Raw genomic sequence first — 21,600 nt, 5'->3', positions numbered from 1 at the left:
ACAAGAATATTCATAGCTCGAAAAGAAATAGCTGATAATTTGATGTGGTGGGATGTAATGGTTACCCTGATCTCTAACTCTCGATGTGATGTATAGAGGAGATCTCATGTGGCTGTTATTCTACCAGTGTGGCCTCGTTCAGTTCTTGTATTCACATGTATTGTTGTACTAATGAATTACTTATCTAAGAAATATTCCTTTGGAATATTCAGTGTACTTTCCACCCCAAACTGAGGAAATCCTTGTTTCAGTGAATCCACTCCATTTTGAACTAAGTGTATTTTAGGGGCAGGGACAGAAGGACCAGTAATTTATTGTTCTATTCCAAGTGCCATTCCCATTCAGCATCCCTTCATTTAAGTAGGACGTGCACTGCAGCAACATCTATGGGCTGTGCCCATGATTGGAAACTCCCTTCATTTCTACCAGATCATGGAGATCCACTGTTGTACAACCAGCAGCTAAGATAATAGAGTTTGGAGGGCAAATCAAAATAATGCTGTCATGCAATGAACAGTCAATCATGTGATTGGAGCTATGGCTGATGTCCTAACTCCCTTGGAAGGTTACTGTATATTGTAGAACAGAAGATTGCACTAGAGAGCCAGTTTGGTGTAGTGGTTAGGAGTGCAGACTTCTAATCTGGCACGTCAGGTTCGATTCTGCACTCCCCCACATGCAGCCAGCTGGGCGACCTTGGGCTCGCCACAGCACTGATAAAGCTATTCTGACCGAATTCTATTAGCCTCATCCACCTCACAGGATGTCTGTTGTGGGGAGAGGAAAGGGAAGGTGACAGTAAGCTGCTTTGAGCCTCTTCTTCTTCTTCTTCTGGTATATCCTTGCTGCTACCATTACTTTAAAAAAAATGGCCAGTCCTGATTAATCAACTGCATTGTAAACTGATTAATCTGCCAGCAAAATGTTGCCCTTATGACATGGTCTGATGTAATGTGGTTCAACACCCACAGCTGGATTGTTAGTTTATTGGTTTATTTAGCAGCCTAAATAGCCCTGACTAGATTGATCTCATAGAAGGGGTCAGCCATGGTGAGTGCTTGGATGGGAGACTAAGGTTGTCATACAGAGGAAGGCAATGACAAACCACCTTTGGTTACCTCTTGCCTTGGACACACCATGGTTGGGGTTGCCCTGAGTTGGTTGTGACATGATAGCACACAACTATTATTTATTTGGTTTTTAGTTGTATTTACAAGTTGACTGGTCTTCACAAAACAAAAATGAGGAAGCCCTGACATCTTCCATCCTCAGTAGCCCTTCAGGCTTCAATAAACTCTCATGGGCTTGAGTAGGTTAACTTATACTTCCTTTCTTTTCTTATTGAACTGAGTTTCAGTGGCTCTCAACATTCTGTGTATTCTCAATAGTCTCAACTCGAAAATTAGTCAAAAGACAAAAAACCTTACATGTGCATATTTTTTGTGGGGGGAGGATCATTTTCAAGTCATATATTTCTGTATATCATGGAATCTCCCTGACTATGTAGAAATTCCTGCCTTGTCTGTGAATGGCATTTTTTGATGCTTCTCTTGTTGGCATGAGCCATTCACTTTCTTTTTACATACATTGATAGCCCCATTTTTCTCAGATGGAACTCCAGACAATGGAGTATCCAGCCTATCTATTAAGATCTGCCTTTCAAGCCTTGCTATCTGTGCCTCTCTCTTCAGAGGTAAGGCAGGTAAATAACTAGAGACAGGGAATTTTCAGTGGTGGCTTTGGAACACATGCCCACCCTTGAAGCTTGCCTGGTGTGCACTTTGTTGTGTTTTAGGCACTAGGCCCAAACACATCTTGTAGTTGGGGGTTTATCATTCTGGCTTTTTTAGTGGCCTCCTCTGGTGTGACATCTGTGTTCTGGATAATTCAATGCTTTTTATGTCTCGGTGGCTTTTTAAAATGGCTTGTTGTTATTGTATTGTTAACTTATTTTAATTGTTAAGTTGCCCAGAGCAGGACTCTGATGAGGACGCATAGAAATCTCCTAAATAAAACAAGTCCAGTGGATCATAATACAAATTTCTGAAGAGTGATAATTTTTGTGGTCGGATTTGCAGTACATATTAATGAATGTTTAACTAAAATTCCAGTTTGGGGGGAGGGAACAAAGAACTAGCTTTTGAGATGTTCATAATAACAGTTTGTGTCTTTGCATGAGGAATTACACTTTTTATTTTGGGTGACATTTTATAGGATGTTCAGGGAGAGTTTATCGAGATTTATAAAGCTATCTGAGTTTAAGAATCTTGACATTCTGGATCCTGATTTGGACATTATACATTAGAATTCACATCTTTGCATTATACATTAGAATTCACATCTTTGCAATTACTTTGGTAAAAAACGCATGACTGAATGTGCTGTTGCCACAGATGGATAATAGCCTATGTCTCAGTGGTGGGTGGGGATGAGATGGAAAGGAAAGAGAGTGATGGTTCTCTTGGTCTAATTGTTGATGACTGTTACCTGACCAAGCAGCATCAATTAGTTGTTCATATGAAAAAAGATAAATGACCTTGCTACTGTCTGAAAGGACCATTGTTTAAACATGCCTTTTCAGAGAGAGGGAATGCGCACACATATAATATTCCACACCATCCAACTGTTCTTTCTATGTGCCTCCAGTGCACTTTTCTAGTGTCCACTCTTTATGAGGAATGTAACTACTGTGTAGAAATGAGAATCAGTGGGTTTTTGAAAGCTCTAATGCCTTGCTGTCGTTTGTGCAAATGTATTTCCTTTGGCAGTGAGCCTCACATGGAGGCAGTCAAGCATGGGTCAGACATTGACACAGGATTCTTTGCAATAGTGTGGTCTAACTTACAATCCATTCATATGAGCAATGTGATTTGTGAGCCAGCTGCATCACACCCTTTCTGAAGACTTTATTTTGTTAAGCAGATTAGATCCATGTGTTTTAGACTGGTTGTGTGAATAGGCATCTCCTGTGTGCCTCTCAGAAGTATCCACAAATTGATCAGCTTCAGGAGACTCTACGTTTGACTTGCTTTTACAAAATGAGTGGACATTTCAGCACGGCGACATTTCTATTTTAGATGGCTTATAAAAAAATGATGGTCTTGTCCTTTTAAATCTGTTTGTAGTTGATTTATGAGTCGTGGACCACAAAGAGAGTAATGAAGTAGTTGTCAGGACAGTATGAAAAATGTGACTGGTGGTAGGCTGAGTTTGAGGCCAGAAAGCTGAAAAGTGTGAAGGAGTAAATGATATGAGCTTGGTTTATACCCAAGTCTGTAACAGCAGAATGCAGCAAATTGAGGTAATGGAATTCTGAGGGTGCAGAGGGGGCTGTACCACTTTGGACTGCAGATGGGGGGAGTATTTCATGTGTAAAAAAATCACTACAAATATTAAACTAGAAGATCGGAGTTGGGGAAAGGAGAGGGAAATGGAGAGGTTTTCTTCACTGAGCAGGAGATTGGATTAGATGGTCCATAATTCCCTTCAGACTCTGTGATTCTAGCTCAGCCTGCTTCCTACTGTGACAATTCATTACTTCCAGGGAGTTGTGTGTGTATGTGTAAGTGTTTAAGGGGAGGGAAAAATGTGATTTTCCACCTGAAGTCTGAAGAGATCACATCACCTCAGGTCTCTGCCACCTCATGACCATCGCATTCTAGGACACGTATAGATAGACCAGGCATCATGAAGCAAAAAGGAAAACAAGGCCTGAATCCAAATATGGAAGCCCGAAGAACATGGGCCAAGCTGGCATGCAGGACACAAATCCATGGTGACAAACAGGAATTTGAGTGGAACAAAGCAGAGCTCAAGTGAAAGCTTCAGAGCTGTGATTTATCTATGATATTTGTTCTCTCCTTCCAAAGAGTGTTAGGTGGTGTAAATCGGTTATTCCTTTTCATCCCCACAACATCCTTGTGAGGTAGCATAGACAATGGCCACCCCATGAGTAGATGGTGGTGAGGACATGGCTGAGTAGAGATTTGAAAATTGGGTGAGTCTCCCTGACCAAACAACACTGTATCCACTACGTCACACTCATTTTTGATTGAACCACTACCGTTTCTTGTATACTTTGTGCTTGGCAAGAAATGCTATTTTGGCAATGGTATTTGCAGCTGAAGAGAGGGTAGTGTGTGTGTATATATGTAATATAAACAAGATATCTATAATATAATCTGTCAGTCTGCCTTTAATTGGTCATTTTGGTGAGCATTTGTTCCAAGATTTCTTTCAAATTGTGTCTTTTCTGGTACCCTTTCCCACTTCTGAGGGAGCCGTATTTTTAAAGGCAGACTCATTACTTACAATTAGACAAAGAAACTAGATGAGGCAGCTTCACTATTGTTTCCTCTGTTTCAGATTTGCATATAGCAGTACATGCTGAAGGAGCTGAATTGCAGATATTGTACAAATATTTATTAGCAGATGTCTGTGTCTCTTGGAAGCATTCAGGGTCTTTAAATGCGCAAACATTGTACATTAGCAAAAGCTAGTTTTTGTCCCAAGTTTATTTGGACAAGATCAAAATTTATATCACAAATGAAGCAGGCCTAAGAAAATGAGGCACAAATGCAAGATAATTCTTTATACTTTTTAAAAATCAATGCTTAGAGATGAAGTAGTTGAAATAATACAGCAACTATATGTTTCTCTAGCAAAGGGCCCCACTGTGTGACAAGCTGTGAGTGTCACTGAATCTCCCTTCTGGAAGTCTTCCATCTCTGCCTGCATGATCACCTCTGTTTAATTTGATGCCATTGGCTGATCTGCTCTGAGGTCGCAGAGGGCATGTCGTTGTATGGCTGTTCTAATCTTACCCAAAGGCTTGCCAACTTAGGTGAAACCTGCATACAGGACAGGCAGGTGCTTAGTGAGGATTCTGGAAACCGTACAGTCCAAATTTTGAAGTCCATTTGCAATGTAAGACAAGCAACTTAAAAGAGAACATCATGGAATTTCAGGCGATGCACCCTGTTGTGCATATCTATGAGCTCCATGGTTTTTGATCTTTTCACCTGGAAGTAACAGAAGATATCCACATGTATGTGAATACAGAGTTTTTACTCACAAGGATCTTGCTTCATTTTATAATCTGTAGTATACATTTACCGGAAGGCTGGTAGGATTTTCTCATTCGTCACCCTTACTTTGTGGAAATGCTGTGGGAATTGCCTTGTGCTGTTTCAGTGCCACCCCCAATTTATCCATGAGAGTTGTTAAGATGCCCTTTTACTCTTCTCTGCCAGCAGTGAGGATCTCCAGTTAGAACTGGAATAAGAATCATCACCATCATAAGAATTCACCATACATTCATGACTGGGAACATGGTAGCTGTAATTCTGGGACTACATGGATTCCTGACTACAGAGATCAGTCCCCCTGGATAAAATGGCTGCTTTGGAGGTTAGACTCTATGGCGGGGGTCATCAACCCCCGGTCAGTGGTCCGGTACCGAGCCGTGAAGGCCTTGGTACCGGGCTGCCAGCGGCCGCGCCTGCCTCCCCCCCTGCAGCGAGAAGCTCGCCAGGCCATGAGCGAAGTGGCCACCAAAGCAGCTGCCAAAGTAGCCGCTTCGCTCGCAGCCTGGCTAGCTTCTCGCTGTGAAAGGGGGGGGGAAGAGGCAGGCACGGCTGCCGGCACGTTTGCGCCCCCTGCTGGCACAAACGCACATGTGCGGCAGCTCTACGCATGTGCATTTGCACCCCCTGCTGGCGCAAACGCGCATGCACGGCAACTGCGCATGCTCGTTTGCACGCAGCTGCCGTGAGTGAGTGGTGCCTGCGCCGCCAGCTCTCCCCCACCCCCGGAGGCGGTTCTCAACCACAAAAAGGTTGGGGACCGCTGCTCTATGGCATTATACCTTACTGAGGTCCCTCCTCTCAAATCTCATCCTCCCCAGGCTCCACTCTCAAAGCTAGCTTCAATAATTTCTCAACCTGAGTTAGCAGTCCTAGGCTCTATACTGCTTATGTATCAAATCCAGCCCACACTAGTTGCTTATGATAGATCATAAAACTAAAATTCTTAGGGGCACTCTTTCAGTAACGTGAAGCCTCCACTGAGACATTGTATGTATTGCATATCCAAAAGTGGATATGGGATTTATATAATTACTTGTGCTTTTCAGGTTTCTGTTACAATGAAAATTGTATATAGCTTGAATACACCCCCCCTCCTTTTGGGGGAGGTCAGTATTATAGAAAGGAGCCTGAAAGCAAGAATGAGCATGCCATTTAAAAGATCAATATAAGAAACAGGGGGATAACAAGGCATATTATGCAGTTCATTGACTCAGTTGCTTTTCTTTTCTTGCTATCAGTACACATCCTACTTTGCTTCTTCAGCAGCTGTTGCTCCTGAGAAATTTCCAGTTGACTTCATTGGTATTGACTTAAGCGTTCTAGGACCAGAAAATGGCATGTTAAGTGCTGAAAACCACAGCTGAGCCAAACCCACTCTCACAGGTTTGGTTTTGCATTGTGTAAACATATACACTCACCATTTTTTGGCACATTCTTTAAAATGTGGGTCTTGGGGCATATCCCTTGACTGCTTGCTTAAGGGACTTCATGACCTTCCGTGAAATAGCCTCAGAACTTGATTTTCCACATGTTGGCTATTTTTAGCTTTAAGGTCAACTTCCAGTATCAAAAGAATTGAGGGATCGCCGCTTTGCCTATGTCCTCCGTAAAGCTCTTTGCTCTGCAAACACCAACCAGTTGTTAGTCCCTGGCCCCAAGGAAGTAAGTCTGGTCTCACCCAGGGCCAGGATGTTTTTAGTCCTGCCCCCTACTTGGTGGAACAAGCTCCTGGAGGAGATCCACGGAACCGGTAGAGTTCCTCAGGGTTTGCAAGGTAGAGATCTTCTGCCAAGCTTTTGGTTGGGGCCAGTGATCCAATAGCAAGTTATAGGCCCAGCTTTAAAAAAATGCTCTCATGTTTACATCAGTCTGGCAACAGACCTTTTCCAAGGGATGGCACTAGAAATACTAGCTGCAATTGAGATGATGTTGTTGTCAGTTAAAAATGGTCTTAAAGATTAATTAAAGTGGTTTAATGTATTGTTTTAATTGTTTATTGTTTTATTGATGCTGTAGACCACTCTGAACCAGTATACTGAGAGGGCAGTATATAAATGGGATAAATAAATAGTTCAACCTACTGAAATCTTTACATGTTAGGGATGTACACTAGGAACAGTGAGTAAAACTCAGGACTCTTAGAATCTGCTCATTGGACTTAGAATTTATAGATCAGAGGAAGGGCTACAGCATACATGTAATTATCAGGGATGCTTACCAATCAGCTGACTTTCAGACATATCTAGCCACTCAAGAGGCTTTCACTGATAGGTCTGTCTTTTTAAAGTGTTCATCCCAAGCACTTTGCTGGCTCACTGGCTTACAGAAAGCTTTAATTCTATATAAATAGTGGTTCCTGTTTGTTCAAGCTATTCTGTTTTCTGGTTCTGTGCCTGCTAGGCACAGGGCCAGACATTTTGCTTGCACTCCTTGGCACAGATCCAGTGCTAGAGACTTGCAGGTGAGTGTTACTCTTTGCCTTCTCCCCAGCTGTTTGCAGTGGTATCCCTGGGATTAACAGAGGCAAATGTTTAGTTTATGCCTCCTTGAGGTGGGGGAAAAGGCAAATGCTAAATCCCCACCCTCACCTGATGCCAAACAGTATCTCCTGTGTTCTCGCAATGCTGTATGTGCCCTGAAGTCAGTAATACAGAGACAATAATGCCAAGCCAGCATGGTTCCAGGTAATTAAAAATAGCCCTTGGCTGGGATCATAAAGCTACATGTAGTTCTTCCCATTCCCTGCATACCCATCATGCCCCTGCTAAATATGTGGCATTTTATTAATTATTGATGGTATGTTGTCTATTTGCACATTCAGCCATTCTGTCTGCTATCTTGGAGTGCTTTGAAAAACAAGCTCCTCTCTGCCCAGAAAAGATTTCCGAAATCTGACAGAGAGGCCATGGAGAAGGGGTACAATCCTGAGAATTTTTGAAAGGGAGAGAAGAGGTACAGATTGAAATGTGTTTCCCAACCAGTATAGAAACAAAAACAAGATGAATGGCTTTTTACAATGAACTTTGAACAATGACTTTCAATGAACTTTGAACAACGAATATAACAAAACTGAATTAAAAAAAAGAATGCCAGTGCTGACACTTTTTTGTGCCCATCCCTAGTATACAAGATGGCCACGATGTAATGGGTAATATATTCCACTTGGAGCCCGCTAAAGAATCATGAGTGTAGAAAAGACATTCTACAGCTGTTCTGCAAATGCTTGCACAAGTGCTTTTTCAAAAGCTTATGCTGTGGCACGATGGAATATATTAATTTTTAAAACAAGTTTATACTTGTATGGAATAGTAGTGCCGGTGATTCCACTTGTGCAAGAGATTGCTGAATCTCAGGGGAAAAGACATATTTGGATTTCCATCTCCTTTTCTTGTTCAGCAGCATGTTTTGGATCCAACCCATGATCAATGGGGCACAGTGAGAACTTTGTAAGTGCCAATAGTACTGCACAGCATTCTACAAACTACTTACTTATTTATTTAGATAACCATCTCCCATTTTAAATTTCCCCCTTTCCAATAATAATTCAAAGTGGTCTCCCAAAGATCAGAACATAAAATCACAACATAATATCACAGAAGACAACCCAAACATTGACACAAAGAGCAGCATAAAATGTCAACAAATAAAACCACATAACTGGATAAATGACTGAGCTCAAGACTCAAACCACAGGAGCTAAAACCTTCTAGCTCTAAAAAGACCACAAAGATAAATCTCATCATATTACAAACCAACAAAATCTGCCAAGAGATGTCTGATAGACCAAATTAGATCTGAAAAGATAGAACCTGTAAAGATCTCAAAGGGTCAACACACAAATAACCAGTCCCAAAAGACGTATGAAAGGAGTGTTGGTTTGATGCTGGGAAAGTAACAGGGCAGATACCAAGAGAGCCAGGAGAAGGGAACTTCACTGATGATATGCTGAACCTGAGAAGGGCCTTTTCCCTACTGCTGTAGAGGCATGGGATGAAGATCTTAATACTCAGGCAGACTAATGTGAGATCCAGCAGATACCTAAGGACCAGCACAATTAGGATTTTAAGAGCCACTGCTGACAGATTATAATGATAATTTAAAGAAAAATTTCAAAGATAACTGTAAAGCAAATTCAACCTCTCCTGACAGATCACAATGGTTGTCTTCTTCTCATGGGAAGACTGTAGCACCAGCACTGAGAGTTTTAGATGTTTACGGATGCTACTGCTACTTGATTCAAAGCAGTGATAGATCATTGTGTGAGTCTCCATAATATAATTCATTCATTCATTCATTCATTCATTCATTCATTCATTCATTCATTCATTCATTCATTCATTCATTCATTCACAATAGTTGCCATTCTGATTAAAGTACAGGTGGGTTGTTCTTGGCCTCACTGTCCCAAGAAACTTGTTGATGGGAGGCAGCTAACTCTTTCCCACCTGTTACAAATCGCTTCTTCAAGTATCAAGGCACACAGGTGGCCTTTTCAAATAACATGTCTCTAGAAAGTACGGATGAGTGCAGATTACCTGTAATATCCCATTTAGTCTTGGGGAGAATTTTAGCAACCATCCACAGTCAATCAGAAATCCAGAGAAGATTGGGAATTGTCAAATTATCTTGATACTTTGGCGGGGCAAGGGGTGGTAGTGGTGGTGGAAGGCAAGAAGGATGTGGGCATGTTGTAGTAACGTGTGGGTTTATATATGCAGTATCAGCATGGTAATATCTGTTGTATGCACAGCTGGAGTTCACCTTACAATACATTTCTAGTAATGCCGCTAGAAAATATGGAGTCCTTTCAGTCCAGGGAACACGCCCCCATTTATGTATTCTAAATATTTATACCATGCCTTTGAATCCAATGATCTTCAAGAAGGCTTAAAAGTACAGACCAATGACAATGCAAATAAAGCAAATGGGCCATATGTCAGAGTACATTGGCCCCTGCCTGTCCCACTGCTCCTGCTATGGAGACAGGGAGGGTGTAAAGTAAGACCAGGGAGCTGTCCAGCAGAGAGTAGTAGCTGAGAGCTGGGCTAGCTTCAGATGGCTGGATACCAGGGGAACAGTCCAGAAGAGAATTGCAGAAGCAAGCAGTTCAGAGCATAATGATATGCTACACCAGGACACAGGTGTGTGATCAGACTCACAGTTAGACATACTTTGGGGGAACTCACCTGAAAAAGTGCTGGTTCACTCAGCATTACTAAGGAGCCCTCCCAGGAGAGGGAGAACAAGGGTCTTCAGGTTTCCTTCCCACCCATGGAAAGTGTTCCTGGAAGAGGGCTTTTGACCTTTTTTTCTCTGGATACACATATCCTTTCTAGGGCATGCAAAGCCAGAGAAAAAACACTCTGTCACTCTTCCCACCGATGGGAGGGAAATCTGATCCTTATACCCATTTTAAAGCTTCCTTGCTGCACTAAAAGAACAGGAACTTATTTTATTTTGACATTTACTCTTTTATTTCACTTACATATTTTTGGGATGGAAATATCCAAGTTTGTAGCCAGCAGGAAACATAAAATGGAATTCTTCTTTCTTCATGTCTCATTTTCAAGCTATTACAAACTGTCAGCTGGACTTCTTCATCATCTCCAGCACCATCTTCTTCTGTTTTTTCCTCTGCTGTTGTTTAACCTCCATGTAGAAGAGGTGTTCCGGTGAACTCTAAAGCTTGCTCTGTCCTTTATCACTGATCCTCTTGTGCTGGTGTTTGGTTGAGTTCTTCATGTTTTCTGCCTCTGGTTGATGAAGGCACTTCCATGATGGAGGTAGTGGGGGGAAGGGTCAAGTGGAGAATACACAGTATTTCAAAGGAGAGAGAATACATGTTGCTGTTGTATGAGTGTGGTTCATGATCCTGGAAGCACTTATGTCAGCTCATATTGTGAAAGCGAATATAGGGAAGGAGTCATGCTGCCAAACATACACTCCTTTGTCTATGCAAGATTCCTTTCTGGGTTTTCTGTCACCTGAGGTTCAGGATTGAGAGGAGGTTGGTATCATGGGAAGTGCCCAGGTATGGATCAAAGGATGATTTCTGGCAAAGGATGACTCCCAGGCAGCTACAGTTTCAGCATCCTCACTGCACAGGGATTTGTAGTTGGCTCAGTTTTGCCTTCTACAGAAGTGCCCTTGTACTCAGCATCAAGGAGCTGACAGGTTGAGACTATACCCCAAGAGTTTGTTAGGCAAGCCAGCCAATACGTCCTGCTCTCCTTAGTAATTGCCTGAAGTTGATAGTCTTGGTCTGTTTTTGTTGTAGCTCCAGTTATTTTTATTGATGCCCTGACCTTGATGGCCAAGGCTGCCTGATCTCGTTAGATCCAGGAAGCTTAGCAGGGCTAGTCTTTGAATGAGGAAGGCCAGGGGTGCAACACAGAGGTTGGCCATGGTGTACCACATCTGTGCGTCTCTTGCCTTGACTACTCTACAGGGTTGCTATAAGTCAGCCATAACTTGATGGCACTTTCCACACCTACCATTTTAAGGTGTATATTTTGAAGACATCTGGTGTCCTGTATGATGACTTTTTAATAAAATAAGGGTTTTGATGTTTATGTAACCTTTGCTAAACCCTCTGAAGAGGTATTTGAAAGAAACCGATACCTTGCATTGCAACGAATGATGGGATGGACTGCCAATACTTGAAGGGAATGTGGCAGTGAATGGGCGTAAGCCTTTATCATCGTTAGCCGACTGCAGGAGCACAGAGCTTCCTTTGCTCGCTTTGGCAGTTGGGACTCCATAAATGTCCTTTCCTTTCCTGCAGACTGGCAATCAGGCACTCTGGCTTGCATGCATTGGCTTATTCACCTGGCAATGCCTGTGACACATGAGGAGAGCCATATTCCTGGAGCCGGCACCCTGCTGCTTCTTACGTGGTTCTTTAGAAGGGCGAGGGACAAAGAAGATGGGGCAAACAGATCAATGCTAGGAAGCTGGGATTTATAATTGGAAACCAGACTGCGAGCCAATCTGGCATAGAGGACTCGGCAACAGCACTGAACGCCAGGCAGTGTATTCTGGAAATGATGGGAGCTGGTCATTTCCCAGGTTCCCTAGCAGGCTTATGGGTGGAAGCCTCTTCCTCCAAACACAATGGAGCCAGATTGTGACCCTCAGGGGCCAACAGCTGGTTGAGAGAAGAAGAGAGGGTGAGGGGGATGAGTCAAAAAGACTCAACTGGCATAAAATAACAGTAGCATCATGGAGTTCGACAGAGACAGATATTTGCTTACTGTAGCGTAGTGCTCATCCACCATGCTTCAGGCCATCCGAGAAGAGCGAGGCACCCGTTGTCGAATATGAGCCAGTGGATGTATTGGTGGGAACATCAGTCCAGGAAGCAAATGTAAAGGTGAATTTTTGTAGGTGGGTGGAGAAAAGGGGCAACAGAGTCTCTGGGGATAAGGAGGAGATGGGACCGACGTGCTTCATTCTGCCTGTGAAGGCAGTGAGGGTTTAAAAGCAGGAGCCTCTCTTTCCCTTTAAAAGATTAAACTGTTGTAACAAAATGAACATGGAAAACCCATCAGGAGCATATTGTGTGCTCTCACTGGAACATAATTTAGCCTCAAGAGAAGAGAGACCCTCGATCTGCATCAGGCAGGTGTTTCTCTTTTTAAAAAAGGAAAACCACTCACTTCCTTTTTCAACCACTCTCTGCAATATGTGTGCAAGGTGTGATCAGGTCAGGGAAGAGTGCTGTCAGGGAAACCTAAAATGGGCATTTCCGCACATCGGTAAAAATAGCATTATGTCAGCTGAATGGCGTAGCGCTAAATATTATCACGCCTCCCAGCCCCTCCCCACCTTTTTGCTGTTGCACTCTTGTCTGCTGCCTTTTTGCGCTTCTCACGCTACACAATTGCTGCTGGAAATGGAGGAAGAGAACAACACGCTTTAAACGCAACTCTGTTCTGGCTGTCAATCAATCCAGGCAACCAATCTCCTTTCTCCATGCTTTAAAGGTCCTGTAATGCCCGCTATATTTTAAAATTCATACTTGTCCATTTAAATGCCTATGCATCTAATGCATAGTGCTTTTTGAGTGCCACCCCTTATGGAATCACTAGTCTTGATACTTAAAAAAATTAATCCCGTTCCAGATTTTTTTGGGGGGAGGAGGTGTGTGTGGAATTTAGAGTGGCATGCTTTGTGTTACAACTTTGGAAAAAAGTATTTGTGCCATTGCCTGCACACTTGTCTGCCTATTGGTTGCTCCAGGCTGTTAGCCATTTTTAAAAAGACATTGCTGTCCCCAGGAACAAGGGAGAGGGAGGGGGTGCAAAGGTGGGAAGGGGCAGGCGACTCTAACACATTTGAGCCTCCATAACTTCCCTCTGCTGGTTGCTTGCTGGATGCTCTTCCTTAGTTAGCTCTAAATAAGTTGGGGAATCCACTTTATGCAATTCCTCAACTGGCGCTTTAAGATGGTGGATGTAGCCAGCTGGATGTAGCCAGAGACTGGATGTTGGCGATGTCATATGAAGGAGCTGGAATACAACGACTAAGTAAGGTAAACATTTTACTACATTTAATGGGTGCAGAAATCCTCACATTATTTTACTATCAGAAATAAACCTGTTAGATATTCCAAATGGGACGCATGGCAGCAATAACTTGAATGTGAATTAAACTGCCATTAGGTTAGACTGGCAAACTTCTTACTCAAGGATTTTCAGTGGCAAATATTGCATTGCCCCCCCCCACACACACACACACACTATAAGGCCTGTTAGTGAATTCTGTCACAAATCAAGGCTCTGGTTGGCACCTTGCTAGAAATATTTTGATGCGCCTCCTGAGGCCTTCAGCATTATTAGGAACATTGGCTGTGTGTACCTGTAGTGATTATAGATCCAGCTGACAATGACAGCAAGACTATCCCTTGAACAGCCCTCAGCAGATATGAGGGTATCTGTGACAAACAGATACTGTTGAGAATAATAAACTTTCTATCTGTCTTGCTTGGATCATTCTTATTCTTTCCAAGATTGTGGGTGTAATACAGCACGTGTAAGTCCACTGAAAATGTTAAGGTATTAAATAGGGCCAAACTGTACATGACATTGGAGTTTCAACCCAACTGTACCTCAATCACAAGCGATATTATCCTCATTGTTTATTGAGAGTGTATTTCACCTTAAATAATTAATTGCTATTTCTTCTTTCCAGACACTTCTTGTGTTTGCCTTCATATTCCTCCTGCCATGCGTTTAATATTTTTTAAAAATTTATGTCAGTCCCACAGGGCAAGGGACTGCAATTGCATTTGTTTGTCTGTGTGTGATAGAGCAAGTTAATGAATGAATGAATGAATGAATAAATGAATGAATGAATGAATGGGTGTAGGTTGCATAAATCATCGTGCAAGAAGGAATTATGCCTCAAAAATTTTTGCTAGTGACTAGGGCTAAAGTTCTGCATGAATGGAGAGAGGGCTACATTGTGGTTTCTGAGAAGGCTTCCTTCTCCTTTCTGGGTGTTGTGCAGCCGGGAATTGGCTGCTACCATTTTGCAGAATGGTCACTTGAAATTGAGACCTGCCTGATCCTCATATTAGGATATCAGACATGTATCATCCCACCCTTGCCTGGGCTGCTACATGTGGGTCTGCTCCTGTTTCTACCAAGAGTAGCCTGGGTTTGAGGGGCTGCTGCCAGATACTTTCAGCCCTTTCTGAAAGTGAAGGTCCTGTAGAGCTGGAAACACACCAGGCACGCTGAGGGCACATTAGGCATGGAGGGGGAGGTTCAACTGCAGTCTTGGGAGGAGCTGCTTTATGCCTTGCGCTCCATTGGTGCAAAGTACAGGGATGGAACTTGTGTGTGTGAGTTACCCTCTACTTCCCCCTTTATTTGTTTAGTTAATGCATGTGCTGTCTCATAATCACAAGGGTCTCAAGGTGGTGTGGAGAAATAGTAAAGCATAGCGTTAAATAAGGCTTGCATGTTTGACTAAATTCATGTAGGTTACTGATCTGTCTGTTGTTGGTCATCTTGAATTATGTTAAAATATATATCATTCTGTTAAAGAACACTGAGTATGATTTGGGTACAAGTAATAATGCTTTGAAATGAGAACCTTGCTGGGGGCTAAATGTGGGAGAAATTGGCTGTCACTAAAATAAGATTATGGGCTATTAGAGATTATATTTCATTTTGATTAACATGATTATATGAATGTCATGTTTTACCTTTATTGTAGATTTGTATTACTCTATCAGGGTCTTTTTGTTTGTGATTCCAAGCCAAATCACTCTGGAATGCACGGCACTTTTCATTTTGTGATGGCCTTTATTTATTTAATGGTTTAGTGTAGGGCTAGTCTGGATGAAGTCTCAAATCTAACTTTTCTGTTACTCTCTTTGTCAAAGCCAACTCTTGACTAGCAGCCAATGGAGAATGAAAACAGAACCGAATATAGGCCAGCCCTTGAGTGCTTGTGCATATTAATTTTTACTTGCTCTTCAAACATGGTTTGAAAGAAAAGGCTCTGCTTTTATATCATCTGGAGGAAATATTGTCCTCTGCTGAGGTTTGATTTGGAACCTCCCTTCATCCAAACTGAGTAAAGAAGTGCTCTTTTGCTCTTAAACCCAAAGGCTCTTTCAATTGCGCCAACTGAACGCTGGAACTTCCACAGTTCCGCAGGGCCTGCAAAAGGGAGCTCTTCCACCAGGCATTCGCTTGAGGCCGACTGACTCAAAACATCTACAGGTCCCCCCCCCCCCCCAATGAGAGATCGAACCTACCGAGGGCTTGTCAAAGTTACTTGTTGAAATGTTGTTCTAGCTGATATGTTATTGTTATTTGTTATATTGATATCTGTTAAAATGTTATTGTTATATTGATATTGTTCTCTGTAAATGTTCTATGTGTTTTATGTAAACCGCCCAGAGTCGTAGGGAAGGGTGGTATAAAAATATAAATAGATAAATAGATAAACTGTAGTCTAATTTCACCCCGTGGACAAGAATCATTTAAACAGCAACTCATCAAGAAGCAATTGAATATTTTGCACAGAAGGAAGAATGAAATACTATAGCTGAGAACAGGGGCTTCTATTCCTTGATTGACTTCTGGATCCTCTTGAAAATCTACCTTCCAGTGCATGACACTTGTGGTTGTTAGATTTGTAAACAACATGTCACACTTCTTGCACTGGGATGTCCTAACACAGTTTTCAAAATCACTTGGTTAGGAAAAAAGATGGGTCACTTGAGGGGGAGTAAGAATGGCAGAGAGGGGTTGTAGAGATGGGAAGATAGAGCAGTGCAGCAGAAATCAATACAAGCAAGAATGAAAAAGAGAGAGAAAGAATGAGTTCATTGAGGGCTATATTGAACACAAATGCCAGGGATTGAAGGTGGGAGGTTATAAAAGGATTGAAGATAAAGGGCTGAGTTTTAAGAAGGATGTCTTAAGTTACAGGGAGTTAAAAAGAGATTTTCTAAAGAGGGTTTCCTTCTGGCAATGGAAAGAACAGAGCTGGTTATAAATCCATGCTGAGGGTCCCCAGCCATGTCAACAAATCCCTTTGATTGATATTTATCAGAGGCAGCCAATAGATCTAAAAGAATCAGTATGCCCCCCTGACCTCGTATGTTGCCATCATTGACTAATGGAACTAGAAATGGAGCAAAAAGGCAATAACAACATTTTGTGCTAAGTACAGTTATTCCAGAGAGCTCAGCTCCGCAGAAGATAATCATGGAGCAGGGTTATTTTTCAGACTATTGTTACATTTACAGCAAGGGGTCTTTGAAGTAAGAACAGGAGACCTGAGGCTGCTTCTAAGCAAGAGCAGATAGGGGGCATGCAGCTTTGGTTCATCCACAATGCACTTAAACGGTGGGCAGATTTGTGCTGCTTTTCACATCCTTGTATTTTGGGGTGGAAGGGTGTTTTTTTAAACCCTTTATTATATCATCAAATTTTACAACTGTGACAAAAAAAACATACAGAAGATAACAAAAAATTTAGCAAAAGGGGGTATTCATTCTTCAAATTTCAACTGACTGCAAAGGATTTATGCACTGAACTTTCCGCATAACAGCAGAGAAGTTGGATTCGGCTCATGCCTTGGAATATGGGTAGAGAGTGGAATAGTTTTGCAGCATAAAGAGATTCGATACAACTGTTGTCTTGCGCTGTGGTTATCAATTACAGAGGACAAAGCATTCTAGTGTGACTGAGGAAGAGAGTGCAATCAAACTGTTTAACCAGGACTTTAACATTTGAGTTTCTGCTCCGCCCTCGCCTGCAACACATACTTGCAAGAGCATCATGAATTCATGGCTTGTGATATTGCACTGACGTAGCAGTAGTGCCTTTCTAAATATTCATATTTTGAGAATAGAAAGGATTGCATTATATGGAAAAAGAGGTCTTTCACCTTAAACCCTCTTTGAGAATTTATATTACTCCACATGAATTAAGCAAGAAAAGAACTGGAGGGAGAGAATGCAGTCTAATATCTGCCATCTGTCCCTGCAGACAGTGTTGCCATTGCATTTATATATGGAAATCTATTCCCAGAGAGAAACAAAATTCATCCACATCCAGGAAATTCTGATTTCTATAGTTGCTTATCTCTCAATTTTTCTCCTCCCAAATCCTTCATGGCTCCCTTTGTTCCTGGAACCACTTCATACAATGAGACCGGTATGATGTCTCATTCCAATGGTTTACAGGCTCCTCAAGTTAAAAAAAAATAACCTCCCCCATGGGCGAGATTTGTAGCCGAAATTATGGGCAGTGTCGAACAAGGGGCTGTATTGTGCTTGGGAACTTTAAAGACACTTGCAGTAGGGAGCTTTGTTTAACTTTTAATCACTTCTGTGGAGGGACTTTAGCCTGAGAAGCCTCGCTCGTTCATAGCTTTCCCCGTCTAAGGGAAAAAAATGGCGATTGCTTTGCCGGAAGTTCGACGGCGAGAGCGGGGGAGGGACTTTCTTTCTACCGCTACATTGAGAATGCACATGCCTTTCGCTGATGTGTTGCAGCTTGTGTGTGGAAGTGTAGCGGTTTTCTCAGCGGGAATCCACTTTTCCCGATTTCCTGAAAAGCGCTACAATGAAGCGCTTTTTGCGGTAGTGTTGCAGGAGTGTTGCAGATTGTGTGCAACATCATGCGTTTACCAAAGGTAAGACTTCTGCTACATTTAAGTCGTGCGGAATGGCCCTTATCTTTCTACAGCAAAAGCTCTACATCCTCCTTCACACAAATGTTTCTAAGAGAGGGCCATTTGTGAGCTGAAGTAAGAATAAAAGGAGATTTTACAGGTAAGATTAGAAAATTGGAACAGATGGGAGTGGAATGAATTCTGGAAAGACATGAAAATAATATCGAACCCTCACACTTTTCCGGCTAGAAATGGAGTAAAAATAATTCACTTGGTTTGCTAGGCCAGTAGCAGCATAAAAGGTAACCTGGAAAGGCGTCCCTTGCATGATGGTGGTTCAGAGCCTATAAGAAGAGTCAGAGTAGAGTGAGAATAGAGAGGAAGAAGCTGCACTGAAAATAAGAAGAGGAATCTGAATTGTAGGTGATGCTGAACCAGTGGGGTTGGACTGGATGGCCTGTATAGCCCTTTCCAACTCTATGATTCTGAAATGTGAGTCTCAGTAGTCTGAAGGGAAGAGATGGAAGGTGCGAGGGCCTGACAAGATGCAGGAGCAAGTATAAAGAGAGCCTTCTACTTAAACAAATAGTTGCTGCCTGTTTACTTACTTACATATTTAAACCTTTTTACCCCAAAGGAGCTTATAAAAGTTTTTTAAAAATTAAATGATGGGAAAAGACCAAACAGAAATACTGAATCTGCAGCCCAGCTCATTCAGGACACTGGTGATAAGCTGTGGTTCCCATCAAAAGCTCATGCATCTGGCATCTCCTAGGCTTAAATAGTGTACAAGGAAAGGAAGCAGGTAATCAACCGGATACTCAGTAGTCTCCTCTTGCAACCGTAGCCGCTTGGCTGGCTCTGTTGTTGAACTTCACATCCTCTGAAGTGGTTGTGCAAAGAATGAGAATCAGTCCTGTGGAAGGAAAATGCACTGAGACAGCAAAGGTGGCATTTATTTAGTTTTAAATATGTGGTCATAGGGGTCTGAGAGCCCTGGGAATAATGGGCTTTATGTGGGGATTTTATGGGGAGGCTTATGTTGTAAGCTGCTGCGAGTCATGGGAATGCGGTGGGCTATAAGTCTAACAAACAAACAATATTTTCATTCCGCTCCTAGCAGGTAGCAATCTAGCAGTCAGTTTGGTGTAGTGGTTAGGAGTGCGGACTTCTAATCTGGCATGCCGGGTTCGATTCTGCGCTTCCCCACATGCAGCCAGCTGGGTGACCTTGGGCTCGTCACGGCACTGATAAAATTGTTCTGACCGAGCAGTGATATCAGGGCTCTCTCAGCCTCACCCACCTCACAGGGTGTCTGTTGTGGGGAGAGGAAAGGGAAGGCACTTTGAGTCTGCTTTAAGTCTCCTTTAGGTAGAGAAAAGCGGCATATAAGAACCAACTCTTCTTCTCCTCCTCCTCCTCCTCCTCCTCCTCCTCTAAATGCCCCAATGAGGACATATTTAAAGAACAGACACCAATATACAGTTTCAGTCAGGGGGTTTTAGGACTGGGAAATACTTAAGTTTGAACTTTGACAGTCTGTGTTAGGAGGAAAAATTCCTGAGATGGGAAGTAGTCACCAATGCTATAATGAGTCATGGCTAATTATTTATTTCAAATATTTCTATCCCACGTTGCAATCAAGATGCTTCCCACCTTAGCTTCCAATATTAAAAACAGTAAACAGCAACAAAAAGTATAATAATGCACAATAGATGGATGAAACTGGTAAAACGTCCCAGTGACAAACACACTTTAAGCAGCAGCAAAAAGAAAACACACTAGAGTCTCCCAAGAGAATGAATACTGCTCGCCTTGAAGGGCTAGTAGAGTGGTTTCTGCTGAATCGTTAACATTTCCTCATTTCCCTGCTCAGCCAAAATTTAAACAATCACTTTACAAGGTATTTGTTTCTCCGCTTCATTCTTCCTGATTGCACTTTAGAAGTTGAATACAAGACAACAGTCATATGCTACAAATGCATGGAGTTATTTCCAAAGTAGAAATTTCTAGAAACCGTGGGCATAAAGGCAAGAGCAACGCACTCCCGGCGTAAGCCTACCGAAGACAGCGTGGTTAAATCAGGGCTGAATTTGTCCCCTTGTGCAGAGCATAGAGAGAAAAGATAAACAGAACGCACATTGTAAAATATTAACCTCCCTATTTAAACAGACTGGCAGCTCATAACAAACAGCAGCTGTTCACTTGTAAGGCTTGGAACAGGCAAGGGAGTTCAGTATGCCAGAGTGGAGAGAAGTACTTTCTTTTTAAAATATATAAAATATTGAAGAGCGTGATGAAATCTCAACTCTCGTGCCCACTCTTCTCATCCCCTTTGTTCTTCACAAATGCACTTGAAAGCAAGGCATGTCATATTTTCTTTTTTAACGAAAGAAAAGGGTCCTTCGGTCAAGTTGCAAACATCAGGTTAAAGTTTTCTTCTCCCTGCTCCACCTAACTCCCCTGGAAGAGTCTAGTCCTTGAATGGTGGGGTGACGTTTCATCGGAAAAGAGTTTTCATTAGTTTTACAAAAATAGTACTGCAGATCATTTACCAATCTGCTAGGAAGCATTGGCATCAATAATTAATGCCAAAATGAACTTGTTAAATAAATGAACAAAGCATATTTTGGAGTGCATGATCCCTGCGTTTTAATGTTATTGTCTTTGTTCACTCACTACTAATTTGCAAAATGAATTTGCTCATTATGGGGGGATTGAGGCCTGTGTGTGTGTGTGTGTGTGTGTCTGAGAGAGTGTTTGAGTGTGAATGACGCAGGCATAACAGTATAGCACCCACGAGAGGAAGCAAAGACTTGAGTTAACAAGAATTGTCCTTGAGGTTTCCCTCAGTCTCTGAGTAACAACAGTGCATTAATGCCTGGGTATCTTTGGGGAGGAAAAAGTAAGATTACATGGATGTACTGTTATGTTTCCTGAGGTCTGTGATGCTTGAGAAATCAGTTCCCTTGTATCTCCAGGACTACAGCATAAGCGTACAAGAAAAATGTAATTGCCTTGCAGGGACTTTTGAAAGCTTAGCTGCATTTCCATTCATGTCCTTTTGCCGGGATTTAGCTGAAGTGGCTGTGCTGCGGCTTTTAACAAACATTCCTTGCAGTCATTTTTGGGAATGAATATGAAAATATGCAGGCGTATGAGATATGTATATAGCGGGGGGGGGGGGACTTTGGCTGGCCCTGAGAGCTGTGCTGCCAAATTGAAAGAGTCGTCGTGATATCATAAACTGCCTGAAGCTTGAGTATATTACCAATATTTCATAATGAAGGTCTTATTTTTACTTCATGGCAATTACGTTGATTGCAGTTGTCTACACAGCCAATTGCTGTTAATGCTATTAAGGGGATAA

General features: G+C 42.2%; 1 protein-coding gene across 4 annotated transcripts in view; it reads left to right on the top strand.

Annotated features, from left to right (window-relative positions):
• The window catches only part of CACNA1I (calcium voltage-gated channel subunit alpha1 I), a 361,190-nt gene that overhangs the window by 32,056 nt on the left and 307,534 nt on the right, over positions 1–21,600 (top strand). The window lies entirely within an intron of this gene.

The sequence above is a fragment of the Paroedura picta genome, chromosome 5 (assembly GCF_049243985.1).
Source record: "Paroedura picta isolate Pp20150507F chromosome 5, Ppicta_v3.0, whole genome shotgun sequence".
Taxonomy (NCBI): domain Eukaryota; kingdom Metazoa; phylum Chordata; class Lepidosauria; order Squamata; family Gekkonidae; genus Paroedura; species Paroedura picta.
The sequence above is the reverse complement of the archived record's forward strand: the minus strand, read 5'-3'. Positions and strand labels throughout refer to the sequence as shown.